At 38.5% G+C, this 15,990-nt stretch overlaps 2 non-coding genes across 2 annotated transcripts; both read right to left on the bottom strand.

The window, feature by feature from the left end:
* Positions 1-4,442: 4,442 nt before the first annotated feature.
* LOC112012718 (U1 spliceosomal RNA) lies at positions 4,443-4,605 on the bottom strand. The gene has a single exon (XR_002883017.1). It is a non-coding gene; the product is annotated as a U1 spliceosomal RNA (small nuclear RNA).
* Positions 4,606-6,640: 2,035 nt separating this feature from the next.
* Positions 6,641-6,803, bottom strand: LOC112022660 (U1 spliceosomal RNA). The gene has a single exon (XR_002883908.1). It is a non-coding gene; the product is annotated as a U1 spliceosomal RNA (small nuclear RNA).
* Between the last annotated feature and the right edge of the window lie 9,187 nt (positions 6,804-15,990).

Raw genomic sequence — 15,990 nt, 5'->3', positions numbered from 1 at the left:
AACGTTGCCGTGCTTAATTATCTCTTAAGATCAGAGATCTTTGTAAGTGAAGACGGGCAACTTCGGGCCGTCCACCTTATTCTGGACTTCAAGCCTCTTTTGGACGCGTTTCAACCGGTCGGCAACGCTATAAGGCAAGGAGACCATCGAATAAACCGGATAGATGTATCTCGACCCAATTTTTTAGCTCCATTGGATCTTCCCCCCGTACCACATCCTGTCCCGCAGGGTGTACCCCTACTTGTCCCTCAAGTTCAACAGATTCCCCTTGAAGTAGCTGCAACAGGAGAAGGAGTTACTTCCTCGACCTCTTCATTAGAGGAACAGATTGACAGGTTTTGTTTTGAAGGAGAGGCATCTAAGGAGGTTCAAGTGATTCCCTTCTCAGACGCCGAGGAAGAGACTGATAGGCAATCCAGCGTCCACGCCTCTATTTTGATAACTGCCCTTCCAGAAGACTCTTCGAAAGAGGAGGAAGGAATGGCTTTGAATACAAGGAGCAAGAGCCTGAGGGATCTTATGAAGGCAAGGAATAAAACACCTGTGCCCAAAGAAACCAATAAGTCCCAACCCGTTGTCAATCTTTCCCCACCCCCTCCTCAGCTTCCTGCTGACCTTGGCTTGAAGCCAATCCCTGAGCTGAAGAAGAAAAGGCCTAATACAGCTCTTGAGGAAGGTGAGGTGGAACCCTCAAAAGGAAATAAACGACAAAAAGTGGTTAAGGACCAGCGGAACAAGAGGGCTTCGTTTGTTGAAAGCCGAAAGGACTCTCTTGTCGCTAATGTGCGCCGAGGACAACGCATCTGGTCCCCTAAGTTGTAATTGGATGGTGCTCCCCTTCCTTGGGACACCTCAGTTAGGAATTATCAAGGGGGGCGGGCAGGTCTTATTGCTAAAGCTCTGGAGCAACCACTTCTCCTACCAAAGGATATGGATGCTTGCAGGTGCTTCAGCCAACACGAACTCTTCCTATCCCTTAAGAGGGACTTGGCCATGATAAGTGATTTGATTTGTTTCTCCAAGTAAACCGTTGGTCATTTTTATTTGTCCCTTTTCTTTATTTTATATTAAAATTTTCCCATTTTGTTATGCAAATTACCCAACAAGTTTATGTGGCCGAGGAATGAAATAAAGACACCCGCAATGAAGCCAAAGTGGAAGCCCATTTCCGGTCCAAGGTTGAGAAATCTTTGGGCAATCTTCAGGAAGATTACGCTAAGCTGTCCAAGCAGCTAAAAGAGGCAATAAAGGCCAAGGACAGTCTCGATGCAAGTCTTAAGAATACTGAGGAGCAGGCCGAAGATCAATGTCAATAGTTGCATATAATTGAGATTAATCTAGAAACAGAGAGACAAATGGTGAAGGATCTTCGAGCCGAGATTCAGAAAGCCAGGGAAACTACCTAATTGGCCAAAGAGGCAGTCGAGGCTGAGAAGTAGGCAACCTATAAGCTTGGGATAGAGGATACTCAAGTCAGACTCACAGAGGAGCTCTCTGCAATATGTAGAGACTACTGTGACGTATCTTGGGGTAAAGCCCTTGATGTTGCTGGGGTCCTTGCAAATTCTGACTTGAGGTGACTTGGGAGTGTCTACTACAATCCTGATATTTGCGAAATCCCAAGTCCTGACACCTCTCCCTCCAAACAACTTCTAGAGGCATCGGAATAGCCCTTGGTCAGCCAAGTCCCTCCTACCCTTCTTAAAGCTCCTAAGGAGTCTGATCAAGCTGGTAGTCAAGGCAAGCAAGCCGAGGATCCTTAAGATAAGGGTAAGGGCCTGGGTAAGAAGAAAATTCCTTTTGAACCCAAAGACCAAGCCCTAGATGCTGCTGTCACCTAGTCTAGGCAAACTATTGACCCCATAGTCTCCACAAAGAAGGTAAAATTAATCAAATGCTATCTCTGTCTACAATTTTTAGTGTCTTAGTCTTGGGAAACAATGTCAATTGACTTTTTAAAGATCATAATGATTGGTTTTTTGTTAAAAAAAATAATAATAACGGAATAAGGAATTTCTTCTTACTTATCCAATTTTATCATTTCATTTAAAATAAAACAAATAGTGAAATGTAAGTAGAAAATATTGGTAGTAATCTAAACAATACTACATCAAAATAATGTTGTTTTTGGTCATCAATCATAGGTATAACCATATAACCAGTCAAATGCTATCTCTATTTTCGATGCCTTACACTTCATAGGTACAATTTTCAATGCCTTAAACTTTGTTTAGTGTTCGCGTAAAATAATCTACAATCGCATAGAATCTAACAAGTAGTACAGTGTTTTTTTTAGAAAATGAATGTCGAACCCACAGGGATTAACTATATTATTGAATATCGAAATTCACTAAATAAATTACTATTTGGAAAATCGAAAATAAATGGAACATTCTACTATCTAAATTAAATTAAACTATTTAATAAAAATAAATCTACGAATAAAAAAAAATTAACAAAGCGTAAAAATCTAAAAGTGTAAAAATATGATAAGAATGGATCTAGAGCAGTTGATTTCACCTAACAAATCCCACACAATTTATTCTTCCTAATTATTAAATTCCAATAATCTCCTATTGATGATTAAAAATTCCTTAACTATTCAATATCTTCTCTTGAATAATGTCAAAAATATCTTCAGCTGACAATTTCATATTTTTATGCAAATTTAATTAACTGGAGACTCATTACATACTTTGAATTTGCTGAAAAATCACACTAATCGCAGTAAAGCATCTCTACTTTCGCTCAACTAATGGTGTTTAATTCTAGAACTAAAATAACAAATCACCTCTCGGTCTCATTGTAATTCAATTGATCAAACAATAATTCGTAAAAAAAATAGTAAGCATTAAGAATAAGAATTAAACACTCAATCATGGAAATATTAAAAATAAAATAACTCAGAATATAAATTGTGTGTTCATTGCTAGACTACATCAACGTTCTAGAAAATAAAATTTAGTTCATAATAAAATTGAAAGAAAACAAGTAAAACTTATATTTTTCATCTGAATTGGTTGATCAACATGAAGCTCTTGCCTTTGTCCTTAGATCCTCCTCCTCAGAAAGACTCCCAAAAAATATTCTTCAATGCGGCCCCTTTTGAATTTGCCCTAAAGAGCCTTTAAATAGGTTAAGGAATCCTATTACAAGTTGAATTCTCGTTTGGAGAAAATCCTAGATTTTTAGGCTTCACTTAATCGATGATTTTGGCCCATTCAACATCAGAATTCGGGCTCTTGATAAACTACAAAGTTGTAACCCTTTAAGTTAACTTTCCAACCCAACTTGAATCATCTCAATTGGACATCTAAGCTGAAAGTTATGCCAAAAACATTAACTGATGTGCAGGCTGGAATCCTAATCCAAATTAGACTTAAATTTAATTGGGTTTCAAGTCAACCGATTTACATCCACAAGATGTGGATTAATCTGAAATCTTCTCAATCCTTCAAAGCACAAATGAATAGATAAATATAAATAAAAAATCAAATCAAATCAAAAGAAATAAAGGAAAACTAACAATTTTAATAAATAAGAGGATAATAAAAATAATGTAAAAATTACACTTATCATTTAGTCTTGGTGAACACCATAAAAGACTAGCTTCTCTACAAAAAAGTCATCTTGACAAAAGTTTTGAGGATGTAATATTTGTGCTCCTATTTCACTATAACAAATTTTCAAATGTAAAATATTTTCAGGTTTTCGGTGTAATATTTAAAAAATTTTAAACATAAACTGCAAAAATCGGTGGCTCAACCACCAAAATCGCCAATGCCAAAGGTTCAGTGATTGAACAACCAGCTTCATAACCCAACCATCGAGCTTCGACAACCTAACCATCAACTAGTAGATGAAGAGCTACTATGTTTGTAAAATGTTTTACTAAAATTTATAACAATTTATAAAAGATGTTGGTCAATGGAAAATATTTTCAAGTTTGACCAAATTTTACAAGGGTAAATTGTAAATTACACCCCTAAAGTTTGAGAGTCTTTAGATTTTACAGCTTAAAGTTTCAAAATTTAGATTTTACCCCCTAAAGTTTGAAAGTATTTGGATTTTACACCATAACGTTTCAGAATTTGGAATTGACCTCCTAAATTTTAGGGGTGTTTGGATTTTATACACCATAACTTTAGAGTGTAAAATTCAAATACTCTTAAACTTTAGAAGTGTAATTTGCAATTTACCCATTTTACAAAACAAATATATTTTATGTAAAACATTTTACAACAAATCAAATGGAACATTAATAAAAACACTTCAATTTTGAGGTACTTAGGATTTTTTTCATCTAATCTAAATTTTGGATTTGTACATTTATTCAAAATTTATTATAGACAAATAACATTCACAACACTCCAGTCTCTTGGCCGTGTGAAAGACATTGGGCTTCTAGAGAAACACAACGAAAATATTTCGAGTGGAACTAGGCAGGGGCCGCGCGAACGCAGGCCCCTACGGCAACATATAATGACGTAGGTTCTCCCACTTGGGAAGACCTTAGGGTGGCACCCCTCCTAAAAGTGCAATGGAGGTTACCAACTTAAGCCATGGGCCTTCTTGATCACCCATTGACCCCGTCCAGGTAAGTATGTCTGAATTGCTGCTCAGTGCTTCATATTTGTTTCTCCTTGTGTCTCTCTCTTTCATGTTGCATTTTCAATATGGGAGCTTAAGGCAAATCGCAAGAGTGTAAATACAATTTCAATTGGCAGATAAACCATGCATATATTCTTTCAAGCTTTGCTTTGGGGTTCTAAAATCATTTTAATAATTTCGAAAACTGTGGTGTTCTTATTGCCTGTAGGCATCCAAAAGGGAATCTTAATTAACTAAATTTAACCAAGCACTGCACCATTTTGATGGGAATACTTTAATCTTATCAAGTGTGCTAACATCTTCACTGGAAGGCCATTGCAGAGCACTACTTATCAGTTATCACATTAACATCCAAATTACCATTTACTCTAGGAAATTATATAGCTAATAAGTGAGATGAAACCAGACCAAATCTTTGGATGTCTTTAATTCCTCAACGGCCTTACTACTATTCATATAAAATATCCAAGTTCGCCCACAAAACAATTTTATGCGAGTAGTTATTTTGTTTCCCCCCTCAGAGAAGAATCAATTACGGTATGGCTATCTCCCCAACCAAAAAAATGTCGGTTATTTTAGAAAAACATTGAACCATTCAGTTTTATTGAACCATCTGAATTCTGAACCCACGCACAATTGACACAACATTGTCCGTTTTGGCTGCTTCATGGACCCCTCATAGTTTTGTTCAATAGCAAACAATATTGTACTAATTGTGTGTGGGTCTTGACAACTGGTATCAAAGCTAGGGACAGCTCTCCTTTGAGTTGTGGCGGATAAGGCCTAATTTAGTTGAGTCTCACATCACTTAAGCAAGTGTGCCAAGTTGGGTTCATAAGGAGGTGCCTCACTAATTTTTACAAGGTCTCTTCCCACGAGACTTAGTGTCACGTGAGGAAGAAAAGAACTGTATGCATATCTATTACTTATAAATTTGGAATAAATAGTCAAAATATCAATTCAAATGACTTTGTAGTCATTTAAAAATATATATATATATATATATATTAAAATCTATTTCTAAATATATTTAATTGGGTCTTCAAGTCAACCGATTTACATCCACAAGATGTGGATTAATCTGAAATCTTCTCAATCCTTCAAAGCACAAATGAATAGATAAATATAAATAAAAAATCAAATCAAATCAAAAGAAATAAAAGAAAACTAACAATTTTAATAAATAAGAGGATAATAAAAATAATGTAAAAATTACACTTATCATTTAGTCTTGGTGAACACCATAAAGACTAGCTTCTCTACAAAAAAGTCATCTTGACAAAAGTTTTGAGGATGTAATATTTGTGCTCCTATTTCACTATAGCAAATTTTCAAATGTAAAATATTTCAGGTTTTCGGTGTAATATTTAAAAAATTTTAAACATAAACCACAAAAATCGGTGGCTCAACCACCAAAATCACCAATGCCAAAGGTTCAGTGATTGAACAACCAGCTTCATAACCCAACCATCGAGCTTCGACAACCTAACCATCAACTAGTAGATGAAGAGCTACTATGTTTGTAAAATGTTTTACTAAAATTTATAACAATTTATAAAAGATGTTGGTCAATGGAAAATATTTTCAAGTTTGACCAAATTTTACAAGGGTAAATTGCAAATTACACCCCTAAAGTTTGAGAGTGTTTAGATTTTACAGCCTAAAGTTTCAAAATTTAGATTTTACCCCCTAAAGTTTGAGAGTATTTAGATTTTACACCCTAACGTTTCAGAATTTGGAATTGACCTCCTAAATTTTAGGGGTGTTTAGATTTTATACACCATAACTTTAGAGTGTAAAATTCAAATACTCTTAAACTTTAGAAGTGTAATTTGCAATTTACCCGTTTTACAAAACAAATATATTTTATGTAAAACATTTTACAACAAATCAAATGGAACATTAATAAAAACACTTCAATTTTGAGGTACTTAGGATTTTTTTCATCTAATCTAAATTTTGGATTTGTCCGTGTGAAAGACATTGGGCTCCTAGAGAAACACAACGAAAATATTTCGAGTGGAACTAGGCAGGGGCCGCGCGAACGCAGGCCCCTACGGCAACATATGATGACGTAGGTTCTCCCACTTGGGAAGACCTTAGGGTGGCACCCCTCCTAAAAGTGCAATGGAGGTTACCAACTTCAGCCATGGGCCTTCTTGATCGCCCATTGACCCCGTCCAGGTAAGTATGTCTGAATTGCTGCTCAGTGCTTCATATTTGTTTCTCCTTGTGTCTCTCTCTTTCATGTTGCATTTTCAATATGGGAGCTTAAGGCAAATCGCAAGAGTGTAAATACAATTTCAATTGGCAGATAAACCATGCATATATTCTTTCAAGCTTTGCTTTGGGGTTCTAAAATCATTTTAATAATTTCGAAAACTGTGGTGTTCTTATTGCCTGTAGGCATCCAAATGGGAATCTTAATTAACTAAATTTAACCAAGCACTGCACCATTTTGATGGGAATACTTTAATCTTATCAAGTGTGCTAAAATCTTCACTGGAAGGCCATTGCAGAGCACTACTTATCAGTTATCACATTAACATCCAAATTACCATTTACTCTAGGAAATTATATAGTTAATAAGTGAGATGAAACCAGACCAAATCTTTGGATGTCTTTAATTCCTCAACGGCCTTACTACTATTCATATAAAATATCCAAGTTCGCCCACAAAACAATTTTATGCGAGTAGTTATTTTGTTTCCCCCCTCAGAGAAGAATCAATTACGGTGTGGCTATCTCCCCAACCAAAAAAATGTCGGTTATTTTAGAAAAACATTGAACCATTCAGTTTTATTGAACCATCTGAATTCTGAACCCACGCACAATTGACACAACATTGTCCGTTTTGGCGGCTCCATGGACCCCTCATAGTTTTGTTCAATAGCAAACAATATTGTACTAATTGTGTGTGGGTCTTGACAACTGGTATCAAAGCTAGGGACAGCTCTCCTTTGAGTTGTGGCGGATAAGGCCTAATTTAGTTGAGTCTCACATCACTTAAGCAAGTGTGCCAAGTTGGGTTCATAAGGAGGTGCCTCACTAATTTTTACAAGGTCTCTTCCCACGAGACTTAGTGTCACGTGAAGAAGAAAAGAACTGTATGCATATCTATTACTTATAAATTTGGAATAAATAGTCAAAATATCAATTCAAATGACTTTGTAGTCATTTAAAATATATATATATATATATTAAAATCTATTTCTAAATAAAATTTTTAATAATAGTAAATTTTTTGGTGGTTGAAACTGAAACTAAGCTTTGTCCTAATACTCGTTTACAATTCTAAGAAAAAAGTTTATAAGTCCAAATCAGCTTGAAACTGTCTTCATTCAATCCACTATGTGATGATTAAATCCTAATTGGCTTCTTCTCAAAAAAAAAAAAAAAAAAAAAAAAAATCCTAATTATTGGCACAACCCCACAACACAGAACCCTAATGGATGGCCTGACCGATCCGGCCCATCAAACCCCATGGCCCAGTATTAAATACCCAACTCCCCGTACCTGGTCTCTCACATTAGCCAGAGCAAGCAGCAGCAGCGAACTAGGGTTTCTCTGAATCGCCGCATTTCTCATCTCATCTCATCTAATCAATCGAAATCATGGTGAGTACGCCTCCACCTCTCTCTCTCTCTCTCTCTCTCTGTATGTTAGTCTGTGCTTGATTTTGATCAATGGGGTTTTCGGTTTCNAAAAAAAAAAAAAAAAAAAAAAAAAAATCCCAATTATTGGCACAACCCCACAACACAGAACCCTAATGGATGGCCTGACCGATCCGGCCCATCAAACCCCATGGCCCAGTATTAAATACCCAACTCCCCGTACCTGGTCTCTCACATTAGCCAGAGCAAGCAGCAGCAGCGAACAAGGGTTTCTCTGAATTGCCGCATTTCTCATCTCATCTAATCAATCGAAATCATGGTGAGTACGCCTTCTCCTCCTCTCTGTATGTTAGTCTGTGCTTGTTTTTGATTAATGGGGTTTTGTTTTTCAGGCGGATGTGGAAGCTGATGTGGCGGTGGCTGGGCAGCCCCCAAAGAAGAGGACGTTCAAGAAGTTCAGCTACAGAGGCGTCGACTTGGATGCTCTTCTCGAAATGTCCACCGACGACCTCGTCAAGCTCTTCACTGCCAGAGCTCGCAGAAGGTACCCTTCACGCCGGAGAATGCTGCCATTGGACTTAAAATCCCCATTAATATGCCCCATGGCCGTTTTTGCTATAGCATGCTAGCCAATTAGTGTGTAGCATGCGATAAGAATTGCACGTGATCTTTTAGCATTAAAAACTATACATACAAACACTTCTCCTAAACAGTTTATGCTATCGCATGCTAACCAAATAGTCTGTAATCTGTATAGCTAGGAACTCCGAACACCTTTATAAGAATTGCATGCGATATTTTAGCATTAAAAAATAAAAACTATACAAACACTTTTCCAAACAGTTTATCACTTTATTGAGTCCTCTTCAGTAGGTATATATAAGTTTTACGTATTTTATATTTCAAAAAGAGAGTTTTAGCTAGGGACTTATCAGGCTTTTTTAAATAAATAAAAAATATATATAAATAAGTAAAAATAAAACGGTAGCATATTCAGAGTCATTTGCATGTTACGTGCATAACTTAAAAAGAAGTCTTGTAACGAAGAAACCATGACGTTTTTGGCTTAGATAATTGTTTCAATTTGCAAAAACAACACCGTAGGGAGATCTAAACTTCATCTTCCTTTCTTTCTTTCTTTCTTTTAAAACATCAAGAAGATTGAAGCTCCGATTTAGAGTACAAAAAGATAAGAAGCTAGCTAGGAAACTCTTCTCACATGAATCCACTAGACTAGACTAGACTAGACTAGACTACATCACAATAGTTTGAACACAAACACAGGAAAAATCGTTAGGCTTTTATACTCGTGGCCATCGATTCGACTTCCTCTTTGGAGCCTAAAACTGTTTGGCTTCTTCTTGGAAACCTACGACCAGTAAGCTCTCTCTTTACAATTACCTTAGGTTGTGACTTCTCGGTTTCAGAAGTGTTGAAAACAGACGAGGATTAAGGTATGGGTGTTGTTTGAGCATAGGCTTGTGCAGGGGCTTTTATCCTTCCCCTTGTCATGGGTCCAGTTTAGGGAATATCAGAGTTTGAATCAAGTGTAGGATCAACTTCACTTGTTCCAAAAAGAGAGTTGTCGATTTGAGTCTTCTTTGAAGCCATATGGCTTCAAAGATGTGACAAATTGATGAAGAAGAGATGAGAGGTAGAGATTGTCCCATTGGGCGTGCCAAAAATTTGTAAACACAAATTCTTCTCAATTGCAGAAAATTAAACAATTAGAAAGAAATATGGTTTACAAATATAAATTTGTATTGATGTATAATGAGTACAATCTCTATGTCAATTCTTTTACAAAAAAATGCCCTCTGATTCCATCTTCATTGAACTTGACTCGAACAAGGAATCTTCTTGACTTTGGTTGGAAGAAGGATTGAACAGTCTTCACAACAAATCTTTAGCTTTGAGCTTATTAGAGATTTATTGTTCTTCAAGTTTTTGAATGTGAAGGCTCGTAGATTGAAGTTCTTCGGGGCTTTAGAGGCTTGATCTGTTGAGCTTCAAAGATTTGGGTTTGTTGGAGTTTATGGAGGCTTTTTAGCTTGATTCCAATAGAACTTCAAAGAACTCGAACAAGAGATCTCCTTGACTTTGATTGGAAGAAGGATTTAATGATCTTCACAACAAATCTCTAACTTTGAGCTTATTAGAGATTTATTGTTCTTCAAGCCGTTTGAATGTTCTTCAAGTTCTTCAAAGATGCTTGAGGCAGAATTTCTCTAGAGCTTAGGCCTCTTGAAAACTTCCTCTTTCAAAATGAGAGGGGATGTCCTTTATTTATAGTGATTTCAGAGTAAGCTCCACTTTGTATTGATATACTTGAAAGTATGTAGTAGATTTTTTATTGGCCCAAATGTTTCTTAGAGATAATTATCTCTATTTATCTATTTTGATAAATATCATATTTTGATAAAGATAATAATCAATAAAGATAAATAATTATCCCTATTTAATTTATTTTAATAAAGATAATTATCTATCAATTTTTAATAGAAAATTTTATCTTTATCTTATTTATTTATTTTAATAAAGATAATTATCCCTAAATTTTGTATAGGAAATTTATCTTTATCTTTTGGGCCCAATGACATGTGGCAAATTTCAATATGTCGATGTAATATCAATTTGGGTGACATATGTCATCATGTAATTTAATTAATTTAATGACATTAATTTAGAATTTGCCACTAAATTTTGATGTGGCATTTTGTAATTGGCTTGACAAATTTTTGCCTCCTACAGGTACAAATTTACAATTGTGTAGTAGAGGTTAGCCGTTACTGTGCAGCTTAGCTAATCAACCCAACCTAGCTTTCAAAAGTTTGAGACGTGGGAGAAAAGCTAGTCAATAATGTACCCTGATTGTCAATTACAATAATTATACTTATAAAGACTTAGGTAAGCTAGGTGTGCCCTAATTGTCTTTTACAATAATTATAAGAGATAATTACACTAAATCCACTTGTGGTTTGGGTGAAAATCACTTTACTTACCTGTGGTTTGAAAAGTATTACTTAACCCACCTATAGTATGTTCCGTTTGTTTTCCGTAACCCACCTTTGTTAAAATCAGGGGTAAATAAGTATTTTTGTTCAAATTTTATGTCTCTCTCCTCTCAAAACAAAAAAATAGAGCAAAAATGCAAGAGAAACAAGATCAAAAAGTGGTAATTGTCTCTCTCTCCATTCAAACAAATTTTGGACACGAAGAACAAGAAGAACGTACCCAAAAAATAAAACCCAAATCATGAAGAACATACCGAAAAAAATTGTCACTTGGACCAACCCTTGAAAACTACAGGCCATTTTATCCTGATTCTGTATCCGGATACAGAATCAGGATACAACCCTCACGTCCTTGTAGTTTCGCCCAACCAAAAAAAAAGAGTAAAAAAAGAAAGCACAAATGGCGCTTCGTCTCTTTACTTCCAGTTTCAAAGTACATCCTCCCAGGTTCGTTCTAGTCCCTCTCTCTTTTCCAACTCTCTGAAGTCTACCTTCACTTACCTAAACCAAACCCCCCCCCCCCCCAAACGCACCGTTTTAATCTTGACGAAGGAAAAAAAATGAAGTGAGTGTTCGAGGAAATCTTCAACGACAAGTGGGAGAACCATAACCACTCCTTCAAGCCCTCTTGCACCCTCAACACCACCACGAACCCCAACCCTTCGACGATCGAATCCTTCGCTTACGACTCGTCCAAGCAAAACCCGAAGGAGGACATAGTGTTTGATTTGGAGGACGACGATGAGATGTGGCCGAGGCTGCCAGACCTTTCATGGCGAACCGTGGCCGCCAGTTCATGGTGGAGGATGAGGAGAACAACGGCGATGTCGGCGATAAGGACGCGGATATCGCGCAAGTGTATAACGTGAAGTCAAGCGATGAAGAAGGAAATGTTGAAGAGGAAATGGAAGTGGAAGAGGAGGAAGAGGTGGAGGAGAGGAGGAAGCGAAAGTGATGAAGAAGGCGACGGCAAAGGCTAGAAGACTAACAGCGATGGCTTTAAGATTGGTCGTTTCTGGGTTTATATCATGTGGGTCTTAGGTTTAGATTGATGTTTCTGTGGTTTCTTGGTTTGATCAATGGTTATATCGTGTGGATTGTGGGTCTTGGGTTTGATTGATGTTTCTGGGTTTTGAAGACTGGTCTTGGGTCATGGTGTTTGATTGGCAGTGGTGGCTGGTGATTTGGCAATGAGTTTGGCAATGGCAATAGGTGTGGATCTTGGTGGTTGTTTGTGGTTCTGTGGGTTGGAAATTTTGTTGAAATTTTTAGGTTTGTGATGTGTTAATACTGTAGTGGTGGTGGCTAGTGATTTATGGGTTGTTGTGGTTCAGTGGTGGTGGCCAGTGTTGTGGGTTTTTTTTTCCCCCCCGATTATGTGGTGTTTCAGTGGTAGTGGTTGTGATGGCTTTGGTGGGTTTTTCATGTTCTGTGGTTTTTGGGGTATGTTCTTCATGTTCAAAATTTGTGTGAATGGAGAGAGAGAGAAATACCACTTTTTGATCATGTTTCTCTTACATTTTTTTTCTATTTTTTGTTTTGAAAGGAGAGAGATATAAAATTTGAGCAAAAATACCTATTTATCCCTAATTTTAACAGAGGTGGGTTACGGAAAATAAACGGAACATGCCTTAGGTGGGTTGAGTGATACTTTTCAAACCACGGGTAGGCAAAATGATTTTCGCCCAAACCACAAGTGAGTTTAGTGTAATTATTCCTAATTATAATTATAAAGACTTATGAAAGCTAGGTGTGTTGACTAGCTTTTCCCTTGCATTTTAAAGACTAGGGATCCGTTTGGTTAGAGGAGTGAAAAAAAATGCGAAAATAGAAAATGTGGAAAGAATAAAAAAGTGGAAAGATAAAAAAGATTTAATGTTCTATTTTTGTTTGATTGGAAGGATGGAAAGTAGAGAGATGGAAACTTATTTGTTTAGTTGAGAAGAAAAATGAAGTTAATTTGGTCCACATATTTTAATAGTAGTTAATTTAATCCCTATTATTTTTAATTTATAGTAAATTTGGTCCATTCTATTAAGTTATTAACCAAAAAATGACTATGTAGCAAGCATTTCACATTGTTGTCACACTTGCTAATAGAAATACTTAAAAAACTAATTTAAAAACCCTCTCAGCGCTGACCAAGCAAGCAGAGTTGTTAAACCCAACAGGATCTCACTTCTCCCATGACTCAAACAATCCCGTCACTTGTGAAATAAAGGTTTAAAGTTGTAACTTGAAACCCAATCTCAGCCTGTGTCCACCTTCACGTTCATCACTACAACACCGCATCTCTGTTACCTCGCCGACCACCTTCCAAGATAGACCTTTGAGACCCACATCTCTGGCTATTAAAATATTTTCTCCCTTATTATTGTGGTTATGGCTTCTTGATAATGAACAAAAGGTAACTCAAGTAGTATAAAAGAGAGTGGGTACTGAGATTGTTGAAATATTTAGGCTGTGTTTGTTTTGACTTCAAACTACTTCTGGAAAACCATTTTCGTAAAATTTGGGTGTTTGGCTGATTAGGAAAATTCGGTCAACTGAAAATAATTTCACCTTTGACTGTAAAATACACCTCCCCAGGCGGAAACCAATTTACACTCTTATTTTACCTTCAAAGCATTTCCGGAAAATACACCCGAAGAGAGAGAGTGAGAGAGAGCCCAAGCACACTCCACCTGAAGCACGTCCTCGCCGGTCAGATCGCCATCCTCGTCGCCGTCGCCTCCTTCGTCCTTGATCCCGTTGCCTCCTTCGTCTCCGATCTCGTCGCCTCCTTCGTCACTGATTGCGCCAAGATCGCGCCGCCCTCTCGATCGCTCCAAGATCGCGATCACGGCACCAAGTTCATGCCTGCGAGATCGCGCCGAGATTGCGCCGTCCTCCTCTGGGTCAGATCATCATCTTCGATCTCATCATCGTCTTGATCGCGCCGCCCTCTCGATCTCGTCGTCCTCCTTTATTTTTATTTTTTTTTTTTCGTTGCGGTGGTGTGGATGGTGGATTTTCTGTGGGTTTTGTGTTACTATTGTTTTTTTTTTTTTTTTGATGAACTGAAGGCGTTCCGTTTGCAAGAGCCTTTTTCAAGAACAACGACCCGAAGAAGAGGAAGAGGAACTGGGTGTCTGATTGAGTTGTTATTGGGATTTGACCATTCCCTGAGATCGATTACCCCCCACTAAGTTTGCCTCCCTGAGTTTCAAGAACACTCCAGACCAGCTTGCTTGACCTGATTGAGGGTCAGCCGGGGAGGGACGCGCTAGGGAAGTCCAATCCAAGGCCTCCTCCTCACCCCAAGTCTCTGCCTATTCAGACCAGGTCATCTTCCACCCAGTCCAGGCTTTCCACCTCCTCCACTTCAGCCAAGTCTGCCCCAAGGGTCTGAGCCCCTGATCCCAAAAATAAGAAGGGACAAAGGCAAACATCCATGGGAGCAGACAGATCTCGATCCTCCAGGAGGAGGACGAAGCTCGGCGAGCCTTCAAGCAACAAAATACTGGGCACCAGGGCCAAAGAAAGGAAGTGGCCTTACAGGCCGAGCCCCAGGCCTGGCTCCCCGCCCAATGATCCACAGGGAGCCTTTGATGGACAATGCTTCCTTAGGGACTTCAGAGAGGGTGAAGGCACATTCGTGGCCAATGTGTTGGAGAGGACTCTGCTACTCCCCACTAACATGGCTGAATTGGAGAACTTGAGAAGGCAAGAGGTCTCCTTCAACCTGAAGAGGTACTTGGGCATGGTAAGACATTCAACACTTAAGACTTCATTGAATTTTGCTCTTTAGTTCCCAACTTACTGTATGCTTGTTTCAATTGGCAGGCTGTCTAGGCCACTTTTAGGTTGGAAGAGGTGGCCAACAACTAGAGCAAGGCCTTTGACCTCAAGCGCGACAGGTGTTGGACGCTACTTGGACTCTTAAAACCTTTGAGGCTGATCTCTCAAAGCAAGGGAGGAGTTGAATGAGATGATAAAGGCCCGAGACAGCGCTCAGTCAAGCCTTGCTAATGCTTAAAAGTAGGCCCAAGACCAGACGAAGCGTTTGCTCGATGCAGAGGATCAGCTGAAGATCGCTAAAGAGCAAATCGTTGAGCTGAAGAAGAAGATGGCCGAGGCGGAGGGGGCTAAGAATGTTGCAGAGTGGGCCAGGGACGAGGCCTTGAGGGCTAAAGAGGTGGCTGAATTCACCAGGATAGAGGCCGAGGCTCTAAGGAGAAGGCCGAGAAGGCGGCTTATGACTTGAGAGTGGCTGAGACCTAGGCCCTTCCCAAGTCTCAAGTGCCTGAGGTATGCAGGCTCTATTGTTCCCAGACTTGGAATGAGGCCCTCAAACAAGCTGGAGTTGAGGCTTCATCTGACTCTGGAAGGTGGAGCATATATACTACCCTCCTGCCATTCGTGAGGCTGCTCCCTCTAGCTCCGAGGCTGAGGTGGTTCTTGAGGAAGTTGATACTACTCCAAACGAAGCTGCCCTGGCCATTGCCACTTCTGATGACCCTGCCAAGGAAGTTGAGCTTGCTAGGATGACCGAAACAGACAAAGGTCCAAACAAGAAGGCACCCCAGGATGCTACAAAGTCCTCATTTGGTGCCCAAGCCCTAATGTCGAAGAGGCACCTCTTCAAGTTGATCCTTCGCAAGTGGTTCCCCAACTGAGGGCTCCAAGGATCCTGAACCCTTTTTGCTCAGCTCCCCAAGGAAGGGATCAAAATGAGGCTGAAGAAATAGGCTCCTTGGCTAGCTTTAGTT

The sequence above is a fragment of the Quercus suber genome, unplaced genomic scaffold (genome assembly GCF_002906115.3).
Source record: "Quercus suber isolate HL8 unplaced genomic scaffold, Cork oak 2.0 scaffold_742, whole genome shotgun sequence".
NCBI classification, from domain to species: domain Eukaryota; kingdom Viridiplantae; phylum Streptophyta; class Magnoliopsida; order Fagales; family Fagaceae; genus Quercus; species Quercus suber.
Note: the sequence above shows the minus strand (reverse complement) of the source record. Positions and strands in the feature narration are given on the sequence as shown.